Source organism: Mustela lutreola, chromosome 8 (genome assembly GCF_030435805.1).
Source record: "Mustela lutreola isolate mMusLut2 chromosome 8, mMusLut2.pri, whole genome shotgun sequence".
In the NCBI taxonomy this organism is placed as follows: domain Eukaryota; kingdom Metazoa; phylum Chordata; class Mammalia; order Carnivora; family Mustelidae; genus Mustela; species Mustela lutreola.
Genome location: NC_081297.1, coordinates 65576883 through 65582882, shown reverse-complemented (window position 1 = coordinate 65582882; position 6000 = coordinate 65576883). Strand labels below are relative to the sequence as shown.

At 43.0% G+C, this 6000-nt stretch overlaps 1 protein-coding gene across 1 annotated transcript in view; it reads left to right on the top strand.

Annotated features, from left to right (window-relative positions):
- The first annotated feature begins 753 nt into the window (after nucleotides 1-753).
- The window catches only part of LOC131838806 (tubulin alpha-1C chain), a 32316-nt gene continuing 27069 nt past the window's right edge, over nucleotides 754-6000 (top strand). The window contains exon 1 of the mRNA XM_059185464.1: nucleotides 754-878. The gene's annotated coding sequence lies outside the window, so the exon portion shown is untranslated. The remainder of the gene's footprint in view (nucleotides 879-6000) is intronic.

Genomic DNA, 6000 nt, shown 5'->3' with positions numbered 1-6000 from the left:
AAAATGAGCTCCGATAGGGTTTCTATTTTCTCTCTTCTTTGGGATTATCTTAAATAACAATCATCCTTTCAGGCTTTAGGAAGCATTAAAACCAGCCAAGCCCCTCGAAACATTGTTTCCCAAAACCATAACGGGCCTGCACGTTTCTCTTCTCGATAGAAAGGCTGCTCGGGTTTTGCCCATCACTTTCGGTCTCGCTGGGTAGGGGGTATATCGCGCGGCATCCTGAGTGCAACGGACTTCGGAATCCGGGCTCGGTCTAAGCCGACTGGGTAGCGACGCCACAGCCTCTGGCGAGATCCGTGCTCTCCCCCTTTTCACCGGCAGGCGGCGCTGTGTTTCGCGGCGCCCGCGGCCACCGCCCCGCCCCGCCCCTCGCGGAGCTCACTTCCGCCGCGGCCTGCGGAGGCCGCCCGGTCCCGCTCTTTTGTCGTGTCCTGTTGCGGTAGCTTTTCTCTACCCATCGCTGCCTGCTGACGTTTCTCAACCACCATGCCCTTGTGATAGTTGATACTACTAAAAATGTGATTTTTGGGTCCCTCGAAAGAAAGGAAATCCTAAAAAAAACCCAAAAAACAAAAGCCTGTATTGGGGATTGCGTAATCACTGATTTTTTAAACTTTAAATGCACGTCAACTTAGTCAAATAAAAAGAGCCTCTGACCTGACGAAGAAGGCAATATTTGTTAAAAAGTAGGATGATTTTAAAAAAAAAAAAAATCCCCTTCCTGTTTATTCCAGACTCCTTCCGTGTAGAGAGCGGCTCACGAAAATTCAGCTGCGGCTCCATCTGCTGGACGCGCCGCGCCACTGCAAGGTCCTGCCCCGGGAGGCGAGGCGTCCCCGGCGAAGAAGGCCAGGACAGGCTCCCGCACCAAGGTAGCGTTCACATGCAGATCTGCTTATTTAAAAAGAGACTAAACTGACCCTCTGCAAGAAACCAGACAACATCTGTTTTGAGGAGCCCTCGGGTCTCAATGTATTGGCGCGCAGTATCTGGGTGTTCTCTTAGGAAAGCCTGGGGCTTCAGGGAAAAGAAGGAGGCATAATTAATTTCATTACACCCCCACCCCTTTCACGTGCAGCGCTGAAAACTAAAACTGTATTTTTCATCAAGGCACACAGGGAAGTATCAGGAACAGAGGTCAAAATGTATTTGTTCTCCTGAATTTTGCTGAATGGAAAGAATTTCAAAGGTGAAGAGGGTGACAGACATAAAATTAATCTGAGAGTGGGGACGTGTTAAAATGTGGCCTGGCTGTGGTTTCATATAAAGTCAGTGAGCCCTATACCATTTTCCAAACTCTTGAGTCAGTTCTGATTTACTTGAAGATTTTCCTATTTAGGAGACTTCAGGCCCCTTTCACCCAAAAGTCTAAACCCATTTGCAAATGCATTTGTATACACACTTCTGCACAAACCTGCATTCACCTTTGTTGCGAACTTTGCTAAAGGCCATAATCAGAAACTGCTTGGAAGTCTGATAGCAGTTTTAGAGCAGAATGACTGTTGGCCCACCCATCTGGAAAAACATGGTATCACTGATAGGAAACATTTCTAATGGAAAAATGTTAGCACATATATTTGTGACTCTCCTGAGACGGATAATAACTTTGTAGCAAAAATGGAATTTTTGTGTTCTGGGATAAGTTTATAATGGTTTTCCTGAAAGATGAAGTAGCTTTACCAACAATCTCATCTATAGGAACGTCACTGGTTATGTAGTCCTTGGGGTGAATATCATGTGATTTCCACACAGTCTGTTTTTTAATGATATCCTTTGGTGCTTTGATAACTAAGCCCTCGTGGCTGAAACTTACCTGATTCTACTGCCACAGTCAATAGTTTCGTGGAGAAAATGTTTACCCTTCACATGGGTAATTGAAGAAGATACACAATTAAGAAAGCAGATGAGAAAGAAAATAAAAAAATCCATTGCAACGATACGTGGGTGGACTGTAACAGAGAACTAGCAAACTGAGTATATTTTCTGTTTTGAATGAACGAATAGTTACTGGGTACCAGACTGTGACGAGTATGGAAAGGATCAGATGGCTGATGGCTACATCCATCATACCTTTCCTCTACTAATGTATTTGTAGAGGAGAGTCTTTCATAGACTTAAATTGCTTGCTGACACATCAGTACTGTGAGTGGGGGTATGAAGCAGAGAGTTGAATGTCCCTTAGTGAAGCTGCTGTCATGGCCTCTGGCTCAGGACAGTGAGGGAGAGGATCAGAGGTGGAGCAGTGAGGAACCAGATACCTTAAGCCCTCACAGTCTCTCCTCTGTTGTGGCACAAGGTAGTCACTGAAAACTGAATGTTTTCTCTTCTGTGTTTTTCCTTATTTCCATATTTGTTTGGAGGGTGCCCCACACTTGGAGTCGCATATATAAACCACCTGTCACTTTCTTTACCAGACCTCCCAAGAGTATTCATTTAGCACTATTTCTGGTGAACCTAATATAAAAAGCCTGCCCATTCCCTGAGCAATTGGGCCCAGGGTTCAAATATTTTGTTTTTGGAAAAAAAGCAAGGGAAAATTTTTACAGGGATGACCTCTCCCTTGACTTTCAGTCTATTCTAAATTGGGCTCTTGAGAAAATGTGACCGATCTCTCAAGAATATGAAACAGATTAAACTTGGTAGAAATTTCTGTCTGGACCCCACAGTTAGGTAGATGTGTCTCTCCTGTTCAGAATCCTAACTTCACAGAGGAACTGCCTTGACACTGTCAATTAAGCTCATTTTTTGTTCTCTCAGAATAGATCAGTCCTCTTCTTTGCCCATCCTTCAAAATGTCAGGCTAACACCTCATAAGTGGGTCTTGGCTTTCTGGTCACTTCCTCTGAGACTTCCTTGACCCCCAGGGGAAGAGATTGTGGTCCTGATGAGTTCCCAGAACCTCACAGTTCCCCATCATAGCTCTGTAATATTATATTGTCACTGCTTATCTGTCTCCCATACTAGACTCTGACATTCTATAAAAACAGGGCCACGATTATCATTCTGTTCATTTTCCATCCTCAGTACCTAATTAGTGCTCAGATCAAGCAGCTGTTAGGTAGGAACTCAACACACGGAGGTGGGAGGGAAGGGTATTTCTGAGGGAGGAACTGACATGAACACATACGAAGATATAGACCTGGAAGAGTGCCTAGGAGCATAACTGTGGTTTGGCTGAAGCTTGAGAGGGACTGAAAGGAGAGACAAAAAGCATGGTTGTGAATATTGTGAATTTTAATTTAAGGCAGTGGTTGTGGGAAGATGAAATAGCTGCAGATGTTGAAATTTCTGGTGTATTGTGTATCGGGTAAGTGCTTTGCATATTTTCATCAAAAATATGGAGCCTTGGATCTAGCCCAGTCCACTTGTGGAATATCACTTAATTGGCAAAACCAACCTCCATGGTTAAACCACTCAGTTAAACACTCATTTTCTGTCAGAAAAAGTTTAGCTTCATTTTCTAATTTAAAACAGTATATTCCAGAGCGCCTGGGTGGTATAGTTAGTTGAGCAGCCAACTCCTAGTTTTGGCTCAGGTTGTGATCCCCAGGGTTGTGGGATCGAGCCCTGCGTCAGGCTCTACGCTCAGCACAGATTCTGCTTGAGATTTCTTTCCCTCTATTCCTCTCCCTGCGCAACTTTAAATACATAAATAAATTGTACCAAAAATTTTTATGTATTTATTTATTTTTTTAAAAGATTTTATTTATTTATTTGTGAGAGAGAAAGAGTGAGAGCGAGCACAGGCAGACAGAGTGGAAGGCAGAGTCAGAGGGAGAAGCAGGCTCCCTGCGGAGCAAGGAGCCCGATGTGGGACTCGATCCCAGGACGATGGGATCATGACCTGAGCCGAAGGCAGCTGCTTAACCAACTGAGCCACCCAGGCATCCCAAAATTTTAAATGCTATATTCCTACAAGGTCTTCCACCACCTCATTTGTGACTTCTTTTTTTTTTAAATATTTTTATTTTTTATAAACATATATTTTTATCCCCAGGGGTACAGGTGTGTGAATCACCAGGTTTACACACTTCACAGCACTCACCAAAGCACGTACCCTCCCCAATGTCCATAATCCCACCCCCTTCTCCCAACCCCCCTCCCCCCAGCAACCCTCAGTTTGTTTTGTGAGATTAAGAGTCACTTATGGTTTGTCTCCCTCCCAATTCCATCTTGTTTCATTGATTCTTCTTCTACTCACTTAAGCCCCCATGTTGCATCACCACTTCCTCATATCAGGGAGATCATATGATAGTTGTCTTTCTCTGCTTGACTTATTTCGCTAAGCATGATACGCTCTAGTTCCATCCATGTTGTCGCAAATGGCAAGATTTCATTTCTTTTGATGGCTGCATAGTATTCCATTGTGTATATATACCACATCTTCTTTATCCATTCATCTGTTGATGGACATCTAGGTTCTTTCCATAGTTTGGCTATTGTGGACATTGCTGCTATAAACATTCGGGTGCACGTGCCCCTTTGGATCACTACGTTTGTATCTTTAGGGTAAATACCCAGTAGTGCAATTGCTGGGTCATAGGGAAGTTCTATTTTCAACATTTTGAGGAACCTCCATGCTGTTTTACAGAGTGGTTCACCAGCTTGCATTCCCACCAAGAGTGTAGGAGGGTTCCCCTTTCTCCGCATCCTCGCCAGCATCTGTCATTTCCTGACTTGTTGATTTTAGCCATTCTGACTGGTGTGAGGTGATATCTCATTGTGGTTTTGATTTGTATTTCCCTGATGCCGAGTGATATGGAGCACTTTTTCATGTGTCTGTTGGCCATCTGGATGTCTTCTTTGCAGAAATGTCTGTTCATGTCCTCTGCCCATTTCTTGATTGGATTATTTGTTCTTTGGGTGTTGAGTTTGCTAAGTTCTTTATAGATTTTGGACACTAGTCCTTTATCTGATATGTCATTTGCAAATATCTTCTCCCATTCTGTCAGTTGTCTTTTGATTTTGTTAACTGTTTCCTTTGCTGTGCAAAAGCTTTTGATCTTGATGAAATCCCAATAGTTCATTTTTGCCCTTGCTTCCCTTGCCTTTGGCGATGTTCCTAGGAAGATGTTGCTGCGGCTGAGGTCGAAGAGGTTGCTGCCTGTGTTCTCCTAAAGGATTTTGATGGATTCCTTTCGCACATTGAGGTCCTTCATCCATTTTGAGTCTATTTTTGTGTCATTTGTGACTTCTAATTCAAAAGTAGCCATTGTTCGCAGCCCAGAGGTTTGCCAGTATTTGTCCAGGGTGTGCTGCCCTATCAGTGTTTCTTATGTGGCTCTCAAGAAATTTTCCCTCAAGTATAGTGCATTCTCAGACGGTGCCTTCTTTGGGGGACAAAGCACAATTCCTATGGCTCAGGAGTGGCTTTCTGTTGAGAAGGGCCTGAGCAATTGGGAAAGGGGAGATAGAAAAAAGAAATCAGCTCAATGCCAGCCATTCGCAGGCAGATCACTCTCAGGAGAGGGTACATTTTGTAGTCAGAATCTGGAAATTTACCTTAATACTATACTATCTACAGTATATACAGTTGGCTCTTGAACAAGGCAGGGTTAGGAGCACCAACTCCCCCATGCCATTGAAAATCCCTTTATAATTTTTAAACTCCCCCAAAACTTAACTGGTAGCCTACTGTTGACCAGAAGTTTTACTGATAACATAGAGCATTGACTATATTTGATATATGATAACATACATATTTTGTATGTTAAATGTATTATGTACTGTATTCTTATGGTATAGGTAGCTAGAGAAAAAAAGTATTATTAAGAAAACATAAGAAAGGGCAAATACATTTACAGTACTGTACTGAGACAAAATTCACAGGTCAGTGGACCTGTGCAGTTCAAACCCATGTTATTCAAGGATCAACAAACCCCAGGTTGAAAGCTGTGGTTTTAAAGAACCTGGATTTTATCCTACAGACCTGTGGTCTCAAGAGTAGAGTATGCAGGGTACAGAGAGAAAATATTACAGATTCTATTTATACTT